General features: G+C 44.6%; 1 protein-coding gene across 2 annotated transcripts in view; it reads right to left on the bottom strand.

Annotated features, from left to right (window-relative positions):
- Positions 1-18,192, bottom strand: part of RNFT2 (ring finger protein, transmembrane 2) — a 594,232-nt gene that overhangs the window by 534,912 nt on the left and 41,128 nt on the right. The window contains exons 2-4 of one of the 2 annotated variants that reach the window (XM_069619215.1): positions 9,580-9,678; positions 9,164-9,252; positions 3,087-3,274 (exon numbers count right to left, since the gene is read on the bottom strand). The gene's annotated coding sequence lies outside the window, so the exon portion shown is untranslated. The remainder of the gene's footprint in view (positions 1-3,086; positions 3,275-9,163; positions 9,253-9,579; positions 9,679-18,192) is intronic. The other variant, XM_069619214.1, reaches the window with a different exon arrangement.

The following is an 18,192-nucleotide window of genomic DNA, read 5'->3' on the forward strand; positions in this document are numbered from 1 at the left end:
CATTCTGGGAAGCATAGTCATTTGGTTAAAGAAGCATGCTGGCTGCCAAAAACCTGGAATGGATCCGGAAGGGAAGTAGCTTGGAAAATAGGGATTTAGCGCTCCCAATTCATCACAGCACTGTAGCATAAGGTTCGGAAGAAAGGTCCAGTAGGGAATAAACCCCAAATCATGCCCCCAAGTGGTGGGAACGGGAGCGAAGGGAGCGAGTCGTGACAGTAATGGCACGTGAGTATTAAAGTTCCCCAATGTCTTTAAACGCACCTTGTTTTGTCTTTCAGATGCGGGATGCAGCGCCGAAGGCCTCCGGAGCGTGCGAAGAGTTGGTAAGCTTTTGTCTTTCAGATGCCGGAATGCAATGTGAAGACCTCCGGAGCGCACGAAGAGTAGGTAAGCCTTTGTCTTTCAGATGCCGGAATGCAGCGCGAGGCGTTGGTGACAGCCGATGGACCAGGTAAGTGAAGAGCTGTCACTGAAGACCGTAATGCTAACCTGTTCTTTCTTGACTTTATAGGTGTTGCTGAAGACTGGATTCAGGATGGTAAGCCTTTTTCCTTAGGCCCAGGATCAGATGCAGAAGACACGATGAGCGTTCTGCTGCAGAGGATGCAGAATAACGCAAAGCAAGATTCATCCATCGGGTGTGGTTTAAATAGCCTCCTGTAGTGCTTAGGTATCTCCTTCCACAGCCACGCCTAGGTAAGAAAAGAGTTCCTGCTTTCCAGAAGAGTTCCAGTGTTCTGAATCTAGGGAGTGGCTCCTGCCCCACCCAACAGGAAAAGTAGTTCCAAACAGAAGAGGATCAGAGGCTCAACTGGCAGGCAAGTAAGCAGCATGGTCTGCTGCAGGTAAGTCCACCCAAGCATTATGAGCCCGGCGCTTCCAGCGCTGGGACTGGGCATATTTATGAGCCTGGTGCCACTGGCGCCAGGACTGGGTCCAAAAGGTCCCAATTGGGACTGGTTGGCACTCGGAACCTGGGTTATGGATCTGCTTCCAAGGGAGTTGGGAAAACCCTGACCTTTTGGAAGCAGAGATCATGACATACACATATTTCCCAGATACACAGTTGTTTGACATTACATGTACATATTACAGATTACTTAAGGTACATTCTTGTTCAACTCTGATCTTCTGCAGTCAAAAATGACAACTTATTTTCATTTTTAGTTGATTTACCAATATCGGACGTTTACCAAAAATGGCACACATGTACACCGCCTTTCTACCCATATTCCAGTAATTTACTAGGTCTCTAGCATAAACACAGTGTCTGTAGTATTAATAATTAGCGGGGTTTTGGCTCAGAACATCACAGAGCGACCAGCCTAGTTTTGAACTGGGAATGAATGTGTCAATTTAAAGATTCCCAAAGTTGTACATTTCTGTCATCTGGTTACAATTAGTTATCAGTGTTTTTATAAAACATATATTTGCCTTCAATTCAATTCACAAAAAGTGTCTGGCCCGCCCCTTGGAACTGGGGGAGTCAGGGATCACATGTCTCTTCTTCCAGGCAGAGCTCGGTTTACAGTCAACACTCAAATCAGCATACTCCATACAATTGAAAGAGTCGATTGTGTCGGCTGTGGTCAGCAGGCCAGGGGGCCACTCTGCATTTGGTTAGCATGTCCATGTGATCTCCTGGCTTCTTGTGTGTAGTTCTGAGGTGAGAAGGTTTTCCCAGCCTCTTGCAATGTTAATTGAATCAACCTTTCTTCAGGGAACAGCAGGTGTTTAAATTTTCAATTAACCAAAAAGGCTTTGAGGTTTCCAGCTGTCTCAGGAGGCTGGCAACTCCTGAAGTACAGTTCTACTGTCAGAGTTTAGACCGCTGGTGCCGGCTTGTGTCCAAGGCTGGTACTGCACCCCTTTTTTTAGGAGTTGTCTTGAATTTGACAGGAGGATTTTGCTTGACAGCTCTTATCCTTGCTGCCATTGTTTTGATGGGCATCCTTACAGTAGAGTGGTGATGTGGAACCCCCCTCAGAAAGGTTGAATCTTTAGAGTGGTCTTGTGCCCCTGATTTTAGCAACTTGTTGACATCAATTAAAAACAGATTTTGAACAAATTGAAATGGACATTTTGAGCTTGCACTTCAGAGAAACAGCAGTGATTTCAAGTCGCTTTTGATCTAACAGGCACTGCTATTTTTCCTTTGGCACCCCTGGTGCTTCCGGTCCATCACGCTTGCACTGGTGGGTGGCAGGTTAGGCGACCATTTTGATGTGCGCGAAACTGCGCGGTCCTCCTGGTTCTGGGATAGAATGATGGGCGGCAACAGCTCAATCCCCACATCTACCCAATCTATTGATTTAGTTTTGTTCTGGGATAGAATGATGGGCGGCGACAGCTCATCCCCACATCTACCCAGTCTATTGATTCAGTTTTGTTGTCGCCTAATAATTCAACATGGGTCAAAACCCTTGACAGGTAAAAAAATCAAAAAAGATAGTTTAGGAATTTCGATTTGGGGAACCAATCCAAGATGTCCAAGCACTACTGAAGAGTTTTAGCACAACGCGCCAGCCATTGACAGGTCTCTCGGGACTCAACCGTTTAATCATCGAGTACTATCAGAAAATTGTTTCAAGATATTTTCACAATCAACTTCCAAACCTAGTCACCATACCAAGTGTTCAATTTCAAGGCCTTGAAGACGGCTAAGGTCAAAACATGTGTTGGCTGACTTTAGGGGAATAAATTTGCCTAAAGATGAATACCCTGATGATATTGTTTTACTGTCATTCTAAAAGACTGTACACCTAACTTTATGGAGGTAGAGTGCGATTCGCCAATAGCAATCCATTCTCTGTCCTAGCTGCACACATACTCTGACCTGGACTACGGTCCCCGAGGGCGTTCAAACCATAGCGCTTTGCCAATAACATAAGAGAAATCAGTAGACCATCTGTAGTTACTCTAGAGGAAAGAGATGCTGTAAATGAGGTGGGCATTGTGTAGCATTCATCTGTATGTGTGAAAAAGGGGAACAACTTCATATAGGGATGTCAGATGTACGTACCCTCCTCCCCCAAACATCAAAAAGATGAACAAAACAAAGAAAATAAAAATACATTGCTTACCTAACTAGAAAAGCATGACTCCTTGAAATCCTTTACTTCACGTATTTCTCTTCTACTTTCATCGACACCCTCTATCAGCAATTTCCAATTAACTTCACCAGGAATTGCAAAGGCTCAAATTCCCCATCCTTTCAAATGCACAGAGAATTGTCTGAATCAAAGAGTGCCATGACGATTTGAGTTATTGTCTAAAAGAAGAAATAAAATATGTAAATTTAGTATGTGCCAAGTATTTGTGAACCAGGTCTGTACCCAAAACCATTAATTTATAGTGGGGTTGCTATGGATGTTCCTGCCTGATGTGTCCCGATTTATGAGTGAAGCGTCTCTTGGTGCTTGGTTAACTTCCTCCAAGACTTCCACCCATTGTGGCTTTAACTAGTTGCATCTGTTTGCAAATTTAGAGGTGTGTGTTCTGGAGAGGCAAACGTTCTTAACTGCAGAGCTCTTGTACCTAAAATGCTGCAGTCATTTTGTGTGTGTCCTTTAAAAGACAGATGTTTCAGTTTCTTAAATGTAAATATCAACCATACAGAGCCCCACCTGGCAGACAGAAACATGTACAGGAAATAGGAGGCTATGCAGTGACAGAACCCATGACCAAAGTGATATTTACTGGGGGAACAAAAAGTAAATATTACACCTTAGCAGGAAGGCCTTTGCTAATATGATCCAGGCATTATCCTCCAGAAGGGTCAGAAGTACCCCCGACCCCATAAGCATTGCCAATGTGCAATAAATTATGCACTACAGCTGAACTAGTGCAGGGCTCATAGCAGTGGAAAAATCCTGCAAAAAAGTAACCCAAGCCATGGGTAAACTTTGCAGAGGCATGGTTTCTCACACATGCACCACGGCTGGATACATGTAGATAACCTATCACATAGAGGGTCGGGTGCACCTATCTGAGGAAGGCATGGACTATTTGTGTGGAACATTGTGGGCGCATTGGAGCAGCAACAGGATTAAAGCCAGAGAGGGGCAGCCAGTAGGAGCATGTATCCCCTACTTGGCAACGGTTTGAAAGCAATCAGCCTGATCCGTATAACAGTCATTGTGTGGAACTGGGAAGGAGTCGCCCCACCCACGTAAACGGGGCGTCTGTATGCCAAACAGCTAGGGCGTCTTATGGCAGCGGCCTTCAAACTAGGGGGCCCAAAGGATGCCAGTTGGTGGGAGGCTTGAAGGATTATGGTGACTTTTTAATAGAAAATATAAGAATTTGTGGCGGGGGGGGGGCAGAAATTATTTTCCTCGGGAGGGGGAGGCTCAGCATAAAAAGGCTTGAAGACCACTGCCTTAACCTTTAACTGCCATGGGTTCTCTCCCCCCGCCCCCAGCGCCAAGGCATTTTTTCGTGATGTTGGTATTTCGCCATTTCGCCATTCAATGCCTTCTAACGTTTTCTGTTTCATTTACCCCTTAGGTGCCAAGGACAAGGTATCTCGTCCTTGGCAAAAGGGAGGTAATCCCAAGGACAAGATACCTCGCCCTTGACTCTTAAGGGGTTAAGGGGTTAAGGGAATAAAGTGACCTCCCACTTTCAAAGAGCAAAACTGTTCACAGCACTCCTTTCACGTCCAGGTCAGAAAACTCCCACTACCGCGCCAGTCCCGATACACAAGGCTGCTGAAAAATCCTGACAAGCAAGAAAATAGCTCAACATCATCTTATGAGAATGAACTGGTCCCATCATTAGATAAAAAGAAAAACCATAAAAAGCATTCACCCCAGATCATCATAAACAATGATCAAAAAATATATTTTCAAAATTAATGACAGGGATCACTATCCCTAGCAAGAACAAGTTTACAGGCAAACTATCTTCAATTAACTGCTGAGGTCAAGTGGTTTGAAAAAAACAAAGAAAAGGCATTGAAGGGGCAATAAAATCCCTCCTGGAACCTAGTCAACCTATATAGAGAATGTGACATAAGTATAACTAGAACATGCAGTAGTCCAGAGTGCCTGAAACTTACATTTGTATACATTAAATCATGTAGCGATTTCCCCAAAGTGTTGAACAAACTAAAACATAGATGGAGTAGAGCACGAGTCATGAGGGGAATTAGAACACGGTCCCCTGCCATAAAGGCTGGCACAACTAGCCCTACTGTGATCCGAAAAGGCAATGGAAAACGGGGGTGACCAAGCCATCTATGTGCCCTTTAAAATAAATGGTGTAAAAAGCTCTGCCTCGCGGGTATGGGTATAGCATCCGTAACTTCCAGCAGTGAAAAAAATTATATTCAAAAGCATTACAATATAAAATGAGTCTTTAAATGCCAGACAGTTCGCTTTTTATGGGGGTCAGCTTTACAGAACCTCTTTAGGGGTGCTTTGACCTTGAACTTCAGAGTACCTGCCCTGTACACTTTTCACATTACACAAATCTCAACAATCTTCCCCATTTTGAAGCGGGGGGCGTTGAGACTCTCCTTTAATGCAAATTCAGTTGCTGGACAATTAATGGATGCCACTTTTTTTTTAGTTGGCTGGTGTTCAATGGCTTAAGTGAAAGCAATGATCAGGTTGCAAGCATTGTTAAGAGAAATAAATAGATGGGGGCATCTGTCCACTGTTGGTTAGAGGAGTCTTTTTCTCTCCCTTCTTCATGAGAGCTTGGATGACCAATATCTGCAACCATTCTTTGTGCACAGAATCACAACAGCAAATCTAAGCCCAAAGCACCCTGTGCCACCAGAAGGAGGAATGCAGGAATCAAAGAACTCATTCATCAGGGCGTTTCAACCATCCCCAGCCTGAGATTACACCTGGCGGTGTGTGCAGCACACACCCTGTACCAAACAGCAGCTCAAACAGTCTGCCACACACTTCACAACTTAGCCAGCCTTCATGCTAGCCAAACAAAACGTTGCCACTTGGCACCCTGCTTCAGAATTAAGCAATATTAAAGATGCTGCAAAAGTCACACACGCTTCCCACAAGCCACATATCAATAGTCTCCACACAAGGGAAATCTATGCCAGCGGGTGTCTGTGCACTGGCATGCAGCTGTCTGGGCAACTTATTGAAAATTACAAGCATTGTGCCCTCTATATATACAAGAGACACATTCTCACAGGGGCTATGCGACACTGCAATGTTCTTAAGCAGACGACAAGAGTCAAATCTTGAGTATCGCTGGGTCCGTGGAACTCTTTCCTTCACAGTAAAACACCGGAATGATTTCGCTCCTACCCACTGAAGGTGCGGTCATGTGTACGAGTTGTATATGCACCGTACCGGACACATAGCAACGTCGCACACAAGGGCACAGCAAGCATGTGTATAATAGATGACTTTAAAGCAACCAGGGATTTTGCAAAGGTTTGTTTAGTACATTAAGCTTCTGCCATTTAAGACCACACATGCACTGTACTCTAGGGACCAGGGAGGATAAGTGCTCATCCAAACTAGCAATCAAAATATATGTTAACATATAGTGGTGCCAGCAAGATAGCAATTAGGTTTTTTGCCTTTTAAAAATAAATATTTCTTGATAACAAGATAGTCACGCTACAGGCAGTTGTCTTCAAACTTGTTTGACCCCCAAGCCCTCCCTAAGAAAAAGGTACTGGGCTTGGGCCCCTCTAGCCACATGGACTCCAAAATGTTTATCTGGTGTAGAATGGTGCCAAACAACATTTTTCAAAATCATTGCTTTCAATAACTCAAATTAATTAGAGGGCAAATATTTGTAAAAGCAGCATTCAGAATTTTTTGCTACAAGGGACGCGACTAAACGTAGCGTTGGATATTTATTTCCTACAGTAACGTAGCACATACTTAAGTACAAAAACTTGATTACTATCAATGCAGTCACTTGCAAGTTGGACAGTGGCATACTGGAGAGCTAGTGTGAAGGGTGGGCCTGCCATTCAGCAGCCAGCCATCGCTATTGGGTTCAATTATTGCAATAGCCAACCACATGTTTTCTTCCAGCTTTGACCGATATTTGGTCTTTAGGGCTGCAAAAGTTGAAAATCCAATCTTGCAAAGGTACGAGGTGCTGAAACATTGACTGCATTTGGATAAAGGAGGAAATTGCATTTTGCCAAAATCCACCCAAGGTCTATTTTTTTAATTGACTCTCCAGTAGGCGGTCACTTTGAAGTTCCATTAGTTCCTCCTGGAGGTGTATTGGGAGGGGGCGGGCCCCTACGTCCGATAGGAAAGGCTGAACCACTCAGTCATTGATGCTACAACTGTCCTCCGGAAAGTACTTTTGAGAGTGGTTCTGAGATGGTTTCCCATTAGTTCAGCAACACATGAAAAGATCATACTCCACCTCCTAAAGAGCATATGCTAATAATGAAACGCATCGGAATGCAGACATTAACCCTCCTCCTCCAAAGCTCCAACTTCTTCTTGAATGCTGACATTTTTGCGTTCATAGCCAATGATGTTGTTTCTTTTCTGTGCCTTGCAGGGAGAGGTTTAGAAAATGTAGCTTTTCAAAAAGGTTGCCATAGTAAGCCAACAGTACAAGCCAGTGTGAATCACACAGAGGCTCTTCTTTCGTCTGGTCTAAACCCAGGAGAAAGTGTCTCACTATGTTCCAGAGTTCCTAAACACAATTTTAACCTTTCCCCCTGGAGAGCAACCGGACCTCCGTGTAAAACAAAGCATCGTGTTCAGCTCCCATTTCTGCACATAATGTGGCAAACAGATGGGCTCTTGTGCAGTGCATCTTAATAAAATGTACAATCTTTACAAAAGAAGTCAGCACCTCTGAGAGTCCATTCCCCATATTGCGCACAGGCAAAGCTTCCCGGGGATCACGCAGTGCGTGTGTCCACAACATATGTGGAGCTATTATCAACACTTTTGCTTTCAACCCAGTTCTAGCACCAAACATTGAAGGAGCACCATCCAAGCAAATACCAACACACGCCTCCCACTTTAGGTATTGGGAACTTAGGAAGTAGTTAACAATGTCAGTTACTATAGATGCAGTTGCTCTGCCCTGAATTGGTTTACAAAATATTTCTCCAATATTTCAAGCACGATATCAATTCTGTACTGATAGAAAAGGACAGGTCAGTGATGCGGAGGAAAATTGTGGCGTCAGACAAAGATACTTTTGCATTTCTCTGCTGCACCGTCACTAAGCATTACCTGGTTGACAGTGAGAATTGTTGGCAGAATTACTCTCAGCATCTGTAAAGGGCTTTTTTCCCTCCCAGATAATGTGGTAAGAAGCTTCCAAAGCATTTGCAGGTACGTTTTAACAGTGTCTTTTGCTTGTGTTTGCCTTGTAGCTGCCGTACAAACAAATCCCTGGTCTTTTTCGCTAAGGTTTTGTTTCCAAATGCGCCTTAAGTGCATCAGGCTTGCTAATGTAGCGCCACAAACCACACACTGCAGCTTAACTTGTCAGCAACTGCGATCCATGTGAACCCAAAACGCAAAAAAGAAATTTCTAAAATTTTAAAGCCCGAACACAAAAAAAAGAGATTTTTTCCCAGCCGTTTTTGTATTGACTTTAGAGTGCAGAATTCACATACTGCCCCCCTCCTTCCCCACCCACTCATTAACTCGTCAATCAGGGGGGACCCCCGAACCCTTAATTTCCCTCTCCAACACATGCATCTTACCCACATGCACACACACAGTCCAAAACACACCTCTGCCTCCTGTTGCGACTCTGCTGGGTCTCACAGCGCCCGTCAGCCCCTGCACGAAGTCATGTGTGACAGGGGTTTCACAAGTATGATTTTTTTTAAACCATTTCAAGTTTTCAAAAATTAAAAATGCTTTAAAAGATTGAAATTGACAAACACCACATAAGATTTAAAACGAACCACGTGAAAAGGCTTGGGGGGAAAAACATACTCAGCAGAAATGGGTCAGAAATGCTGCTTGGATTTAAAAAAACACCACACTGATAAAAGTCTCAGAAGACTCCCTGTTCAGATCGTGAAGTTCTAGCCCGAATTTTTGTTGAAGTGTGGTCCTGGACTAGGCCACAGGGCGGCAAAAAAAATCACACCTGGATGCACATTGCACAGGGCGGATATAAACCTTCAGCACTTCTACTCAACCAATATTACATAGGGAGAAGAAATGCTTACTTGCATGTGTGACTGGGTGAAGTGCTTCACTGGATTTTTCTTGCTGGGACACAAATGGTTAGGTTGTCACACCGACGCTTGGAGCGATGCTGCTGCAATCAAAACAGTTAGTCAAGGATACATGGGTCTACCTGAGACTTCAAAAATGAGCAGGGGTTAAAACCAGCTCTTGGGTGTTTGGCATCAGCTAGTAAGCAGGACGTAACGCTCGGAAACCAGGAGAGAGTATACAGTGCACTGTAAATGCAAATCCCACATGAGACGTGAACTTTCAGTACCGCCCCAAACTGGACATGCGAAAGAACAGCCTCAAAAATAGGTTTGAAATCCCCGATTGTGACTCCTACTATACCTTTAAAATTACCCCACCATCACCCACATCAAAATACAGTAGTTTTAAAAAAAGACATTCTTACCGTCGGAAAGTCCTAATACAGATGCCAGGATTTTTTATGGTGCCATTGCTGCTGGGGACTTTGCTGTCCCAGATGGGATGATTAAGCCAATTTGTGTTCCTGCAATTGAAAAAGTACAATAAAAAAAATATTATAAACATACCAGATTGACCGTACCAATATGTGCGCACTACATTCTGCCAGTCGGCACACATCCTCCCCCGCACACAAAAGGGACTTAGGGTGCAGGGTCCAACCAGGAAATCTCCAAGGTTCCCTACCTGGTAGAGAGAGCAGTCAAGAGCACATACCTGAAAACATGACTCGTACTCAGTCACAGAGACAACAAAAAAAATAATAGAGTGAGCGAGAGAAAGAGCATCAGCTTGTTATAGGTTACCCTTAACAGTTGGGAAGTCCAGCCTGCTGGAGTTGTAAAATCATTAATCTACATACCTTACATAGAATATGACACAGTAGTTCTTAACTCACCGAGCCAACTTTTCGGAAACCTCAAGTAATAGCCATGTAGCTTATACTGCAGTTAGGTGACGGCGCGGACGTAGCAGCAGACTGCCGTGGCTGCCATGCCAGATACAAGTGCCCCTGGCTTCTCTGCAACATATGGTGCCACATGCAGGCGAAGGCCTGGCACCCACAGCAGGATGATATACATTAATTCCACTATAAATCACTTCTATGGCAGCGGTACAACCAATGTACTGTTGGTAATGCAGTGATTTTAGTATATCATGGGATGCATAGACTTGCTCTACAGTAGATGGCTCCCAGGGTAGCTCAGCAGGTTGACAAGACCATTGCTGAGACTTAACCAAACCAATAAAAACAAAAATAAATTATGCAAAACTTGTTAAGCAAGAAGGCTTTTCGCAATTACTTATAAAATAAAAGGAAGTGCTATGAAATGGCCAAGGGAGGAGTTGGGGTATTTCTGCCTCCGTTTGGCACCCATGAACCCAGTTTAATTTCCTAATAACTGCTGTCAGCACAATGGAAGCATTTAACATCTTTATGAATATAACCTGTGATAAAACACAAAGCAAGGAGTACACAAATTGTATTGGTGTGGTGCTCAGGAAAAAAAAACCTGTTTTTTTAAAAAAAAAAACACATCTCTAAGAAAACTAGTGATCGCAAGTTTTAGCAGCGTTTTTGAGTTTGGAAATTACTTTTTGTCCTTTGAATGTGTAAAATTCACATTTGAACAATAATGTGTCCAGAATAATAATGTCCAGTCTACAACTGCTAAGCGCTTTCCCAACCTTGTATAGTTTAGAATTATTGAAATATAGGTTGACTGGTTAGCTGCCACCTGGGCTTGATCCTGTGACTGGTCAGGAAGATGAAGACTTGAGAAGTAAAATTTTAGCCCCGGTTGGCGCTTTAACCATTAAAGAAAGAATGAATAAAGACTCATGTAGTCAGTTGCGTTGTGGTACAATTTGTTTATTAATTACTTATTGAATCCCTGTGCAATCACATATGCATTACTTCTTTAAGACCCAGTTACTGCACTGGGACAAATGATGTAATAGTTGTTAAGGATGTCCAATAGTTAGAAATTCCAGTTGCCTCACTGGGATTCTATATTAACAATTTGTTTTGCTTACTCGGGGGAAAAAAAAAATCTTGTTTTGGTCTGTTTTGTTGCCAAATGTCTGAGAGTTGGTTTTTTTGTTTAGAGAGTTGATTCAAAATGATACTTTTGCTATTTGACTTCAAAGTGAATAGTTTTTAGTCTTTCAAATAAATTATTAAAGTTGATTCACTTGTAGTTCCAGAATTAATTCGGTGTTGGTTTGTCTTCAAAGTAGATAATATAGAAACATTCAAAATAATTAGTTTGGTTCACTTGTACTCTTCAAGTTAAGTTCAATGTTGCCTCTGTTTTTTTGTTTTAGAGTTTAGTTGGGGGCTGTTTCTGTTGCCCCAATTGTATTTCCAATTTTTATATCCTGAACGGATTCAATTGTGGTTGTGCTGATTTCCCAGCGGATTCAATTATGGTTTTGCTAATTTCCCTTAGTTTGGGGCTGTTTCTGTTGCCCCAATTGTATTTCCAAATTTTATATCCTAAATGGATTCAATTATGGTTTTGCGGATTTGGGAAATTAGCAAAACCATAATTGAATCCGTTGGGAAAATCAGCACATACATATATATACATACATACATACATACATACATACAGGTAGCTGTCAAACATTGCATGACTAAATAAATACCCCCATTATCATTGAAACTATCGCACACGATGCAGCCACCCAAATACTTTCAGAGGGGAGCTGCAGGAGCTGTGCCGGGTGTGGTTCAAGTAAAAGAAAACGTTGCTTATGCCGAACTGAAATCAGCAGGTTTTAAGAATGAGGTTGCAGGACAATCCCTCGGCTTAAACCAGGATTTCCCCAAAGATTACCTGCTCTTTCACCATTAGCTAGAGTAATTGCTCTTCTTAATGATTCTTTAACAGTCTGCTTAAAATAATCCTCTGTATGAGCTCAGATCACAGTGTAGACTAACATTGCTGTTGGTAGTTTAGGTGCACAGATTGCTGGTACTGTTTGCTCCCTTGTACAAGTGCGGGTCGGACTGGGCCATAAAATTGTCTCGGGCACCAATGAAAAAGTGGCCCATAGTTGTAAATGGCAATTCATTCCTGTTTTTACCATGTTTGAATAGTACCCAAGGGGGAGTTTTTTTTTTTATAAAATGGGATTCAAATTGTGCATTTTAAAGAATATTTACTCTGCAACACTGGTCAAAACTATTATTTGCATAGTGAAGTAACTCATCACCAGTGCCAGGGAAGTGGTTTAAAGTGGAATTGATATATAGTTTGGAAAAGAAGCAGCATGAAAGAATTTGCGCCATTTTAAACTATTATTTAGGACATTTCCTTTGATCGGAGGTCAACTACCAGCTCCACCCTCCCAAACCCTGCCTCTTTGAGCACCGCCCTTCAACTCTGCCGAAACCCCGGCCCTTGTGGGATCCCCCACCCCCAACCAAATTTTTTCAATTTCCACCACTGAACAAGGGTGAAGATGGCGGTACAACCCGACTTGCTGCTGCCAGCCGAATCTGCCCTGAAATTCTCTCGGCGTGTGCGGCACAGCCATAAACCACTTCTCTTTGGGGATGGTGGAGCCGAGGATGAGGATGCCAGCCAAGAAGACACACAAAGATCCGCTGTTGGTGCAACTAAAATAAAAATAGGAAAACCAAACCCATCACTGTTTTGTTCTCCCCCGTTCCCCTCCCTTGCCGCACTCTGAAACACCTGTGTATGAGTGCAATATAAATAAAAATATCATTATTAAATATACCTGCCACTTCTCCGAGATGAATAATGCGCAATAAAAAATAAATACCTGCCAGTGCACAGCGTTGAGCGCTCCTTCCTCCGTAATCCTCTTTCTAAGCACGTAGACGTCCCACGTGAAACCATCACGACAACGTAACAGATCCACGTCATTAACCCGTAGAGGCATTTCAGAAAGTATCGGCAATCTTTTAAACAAACACAGAATGCTATTGGGTCTCGTAGGGACTTTAAATGTGTGATTGATAATGAAAGCAATACAAAGCCTCAGTTTAGCCTTGGTTGATACTAGTTCCCATTCGAGAAAAAGATCATCGGTTGTTAGGGCCATTTCTCAGATGGGAAATAGCCGCTTCAGTGTGAGTGGGCTAGTTCCCATTAGTGAAATGGCCCTTTTTTTGCCCCCTAGTGGCCAGGTCCTGCATAAAATGGGAACTAGCCCACCCATACTGAGGCTAGTTCCCATTAGAGAAATGGCCCTTTTGCCCCTAGTGGCCAAGTCCTGCATAATAATGGGAACTAGCCTACTTACACCGAGAAGGCTAGTTCCCATTAGAGAAATGGCCCTTTTTGTCTCTAGTGGCCAGGTCCTGCATAATAGTGGGAACTAGCCCACTCACACTGACAAGGCTAGTTCCCATTAGAGAAATGTCCCTTTTTGCCCCTAGTGGCCAAGTCCTGCATAATAATGGGAACTAGCCCACTCACACTGAGAAGACTAGTTCCCATTAGACAAATGGCTCTTTTTGCTCCCCTAGTGGCCAAATCCTGCATAATAATGGGAACTAGCCCACTCACACTGAGAAGGCTAGTTCCCATTAGAGAAATAGCTCGTGTTGCCCCTAGTGGCCAAGTCCTGCTATTTCCTATGAGAGAAATGGCCCTTTTGGCCAAGTCCTACATAATAATGGGAACTAGCCCACCCACACTGAGAAGGCTAGTTCCATTAGAGAAACGGCCCTCCGACCTGGAGAGGCAGAAAGGTCCACTCGTCTAATGGGAACTAGCCCACTCACAATGAAGCAGCTATTTCCCATTAGAGAAACGGCCCTCTGACCTGCAGAGGCAAAAAGGTCCAATTGGAACTAGCCCATTCACACTGAAGTAGATATTTCTCATTAGAGAAACGGCCCTCTGACCAGCAATAAAGGCTTCATCTTTATGCCGTAACAACTCTCTCTGTCTCTCTGTCCTCACCCTTACACCAACCACCATACAACTTGCCTTGCAATCTCTTCTAGTGTTCTCCGTTCACATTCCACACCCATAACATTCCCTTGGATGACATTCCTAACACTGTAAGGAGTCCCCCTTTCTTCTAGAGGTCTTTATTCCCATTGCTACTTTCCGTATTCCAATATTATTCGACTAGAGTTGTATTGCCAAGTGGGAATGGTTCAGTTAGTCCCCATCTAGTGCTCTATACGAGCATGGGTTGACCCTCATCGGATTGACGACACATTGGCCCTATTTGTTTGCTCTCCTGGCCAGAAAGACCATTTGTCTGTCCGGGGCTTGAAGAAGCACTGGCACTCCTGGGCTTGAAGACAAAGATAGGCATTTCCAGGGGCCAGAAACTGATGTGATGCATCGCAGGGCCAGAAACCGAAGAGAGGCCCACTCAGCTTGGTGTTGAGAGTTAAACTACGGTCAAGTTGGTTTACCCAGGGCACTGCACTCCTCCTCATCTTTCCAATACCCCCTCTACTTTTGATGGGCTAGTTATTAGGTTAAGATGTACCTGCCAGGGCTCCCCAAAACTGCAGCTGGACTTGGGGATGGTCAACCCAAATGGAGACGGCCACCCAAGGCAAGGGGCATCACCGCCACCTTCCTGGAGCTATGGCTGGCCTGCATTACAGCTTCTCCTTCCGGGAAAGGACAGGGACCCTGCCAGGGTTCCCTGGGACAGCAGCTGTGCTTGAGGACGGTAGACCCCAATGGGAAACGAATGCCCAAGGCCAGGGACAGCACCCCCAACCGTGCTGGAGCACTGGCTGGGTTTCGTTGCAGCTTCACACAGCTTTATCTGGCAAGGACGTGGACCCTGCCGAGGCTCCCTGGAACCGTTGCTGGGTTTGTGGACAGTCCAACCACACGAGGGACAGCGACCCAACGGCAGGGACAGCACCCCTGACCATCCTGGAGCTCTGGGCTGACCTGCATTATACAACTTCTCTCCATGAGGGAGACCCTGCCGGGCTCCCTTCGGCTGCCACTGCACTTGGGAATGGTGGACTCACATGGGAGACAGGTGCCGAAGGCCGGGGACATCACCTCCAGCCGTCCTTGAGTTTTGGCTGGGCTACATTACAGCTTTTCCCTTCGTGGAGGTATTGGCACACTGCCGGGCTCCCTGGTGGGGGAAAGCTGTAACAGACGCCAGCCAGAGCTCCAAGACGGTTGGAGGTGATGTCCCCAGCCTTGGGCGGATGTATCCCATGTGGGTTGACCATTCCGCAGGCCAGCAGCGGTTTCAGGAAGCCCCAGAAGGGTCCCACTCCCTCTGGGAAGAGGACCCTGTCAGGGCTCCCTGGGACAGCAGCTGCACTTGGAGATGTTCACTCCATATGGGAGACAGCTGCCCGAGGCCAGGAACAAACTATCCTGGAGCTCTGGCTGGCCTGTGTTACAGCTTTTCCCCCCTGGGAAAGGTCAGGGACCCTGCCGGGGCTCCCTGGGAGTACCACTGCACTTGGGGATGGTGGACCCACATGGTAGAGTCATCCAAGGCCGGGGACATCACCCCCGACCATCCTGGAGCTCTGGCTAGGCAGCATTACAGAATTTCCCCTCAGGGAACGGATGGAGACCGTGCTGGTGGCTCCTTGGAATGCCGTTGGACCTGGGGATGGTCAACACTTTTTCTTTTTCACCAAGGTAGGGCCACCCACACATGATGCACTGTTTTCATCCAGACACCTGTGGGAAGGTAGGCCATGTGTTGTTGGTGGTGGTATGTTTCAGTAGTTTCCAGGTTGGAAATGTCTGAAAATTGTGTTTATTTTCCCTAAATTTCAAACTTTGCGGGGCTTTTGGGTAATAAATTCTAGGGCAATTTGCGCAAGTCAGACCTCTGTGGGTTCCAACGGGAGTCTGCTCTCCTGAAACACTTAGTTACCAGTGGTTTACCCTTTTCCATTTGCACCCAGGTAGGGGCACTGACACATGAGGTACAGTTTTCGTCAGGACACGTGTGGGAATGTGGGACATTTGTTGTTTTCTCTTGGTTTAACATTTTCATACGTTTGCTACTGCACTTTGTTACACAACCCTTTAATTTCCCAAATGTGAGCTACATGTAGTTGCTGATTTAGGCACTGTATGCTTTTGTAACCTGCTCAAGTCATCTACCCTTCAAAAGGTCTGCCTGTGCTCTTTCAAAAATTGTATGCTTGCCATTCCTCACATTTATTTTCCTTATTTACACATGCTAAGTATGTCTGTTTAGGCCGTCAGCATAAAATTCCTGTGTACTATGGCTCAGTTTTTGGCTTGCAGTTTTGTGAAACAAATTCAAAAAAATATACGATTTTCTAACTGGAAAAGTCAGGGGAATGTAGCAGGGATTTGCTTTTCTCAATATTCACAGAAGCCATTACCTTACAAGTCCAACCATGACCAGCACATAGCTTTTTTTAACTGTCGTTTTTCAAATCTTTCCCAAAACTATGGGCATTTTCCCTACATAGATGTTGCCTGATCTGCGCAAATCACCCTTTCCTAAACTTGCAATTTTGTCTACTTTTCAGAAATGTATGCCTTGGTCTTCCCTTTCAGCTGTCCTACCCTCCTCTTCCATTCCATCCACGCATGGACTGTTGGGGGGGAAAAAAAGGGGGTAAACTCGCATAGCTCTCACAAAATTGATTGCAACCTTATTTTTTTGGTTTCCACTTAACCGGTTTTTGAAAGCCTGGAAAATGGCAAATTCAACACAGCAAACCATTTGTTCCTAGCTCTTACAAGGAAACAACCACAGGCTTCTTTGCACATCATTTTATTGGCATTTTCTGAAAAAACACGAAATGTGCTCCCTTTTTGGTTATCTCTCACCCCCCATACAGCAAACTAGGAGTCCCTAGGTAGCGTTATGATCACCTACATGTGGGAATAAAGGGGGCCAAATTTGAGCGAGGTATCACATGTAAATAAAAAGTTACAAGGGACTGAATGGTGACATACCGAAACCACCAAAAAAGGGCTTGGTGCGCGGGAAGTGGTTGGGGGCATTGGCAGTTAAGGGGTTAAAAACAAATAAACACATTAGCTTAAAGAAATAGACAATTGGGTAATTGAAGTGTTTTTATTATGACAAGTGACATATTATGGAGTAATGTGAGCACAACTAGGTGTGTAAGTGGCTTCTCTGGCTGCAGAGTTCTGCAGGACCTGAAGGTGCCATAAGAAGTAGGCAGTTTGTGCCAGAAATAGGGCGTTGCAGTGGTCCATGGAGGACATAATGTCACAACCCTCGCCCAAAATCCCCTCTGGCAAACCCATTGGCCAGGTGGAGTCAGGACTCGGGCCTCTAGAGCCTGGCATCCTCTTCAAAAGCCCTCATGGGGCCAGTCATACACCATGAAAAACAATGTGCTTGGGAACTACTTTATTGTATTGTCAGCCAACATGGAGGCATCCACATAGCTTGGTTCCTAAGAACCAAGCTATGCGGTCTAGTGTTTTGGGTGTGGTAGCCTAGGGACTACTTTAACCTGGACTATTTTGTTGGGGCTATTTAAACCACACCCGAGCAAGACAACACGCTTCGCGTTACTTTGCAGCTTGCAACGTGACGCTCACCGTGTCCAGCTATTCCCTCGAACCTCGGAGAAGCAGAACCTGCAAGGAGACAAAAGGAACATCATTAGCAGCAGCATCATCTTACCTGCAGTCTTCATCTTTAAACAATCGCAGCTACTGAGAACAGCTTCCTCGAATCTGCACGCCTCCTGGACAGAACGACCTGAAAGAGGATGATAGAGGTAACATCAAATAAAGCAGTAGAGACATTTACAAATTATGAACTGCTCAAAAGGCTTAACTGGCTAGTCCCCTCTCGGCTGGCACCACTCCGGACATTCCACTCGTGCTAAAGAACACTGCGACCTAAAAGGAAGGAAAACACAGGTTAGCAAAGGCAAGACTTCGCAGCGCTGCGCATAGCGCTTACTTACCGCATCATAGCGCTCTTAATGCAGCATCATTTACCAGCGGGGCTCAACCAAGCCAGTTCGCCGCGATGAAGCTCTGCATTCCTAAGGGAGAAAAAAAAGAGACATTTTAAACAA

Source organism: Ambystoma mexicanum, chromosome 10 (assembly GCF_040938575.1).
Source record: "Ambystoma mexicanum isolate Mex_15411 chromosome 10, UKY_AmexF1_1, whole genome shotgun sequence".
Lineage (NCBI taxonomy): Eukaryota > Metazoa > Chordata > Amphibia > Caudata > Ambystomatidae > Ambystoma > Ambystoma mexicanum.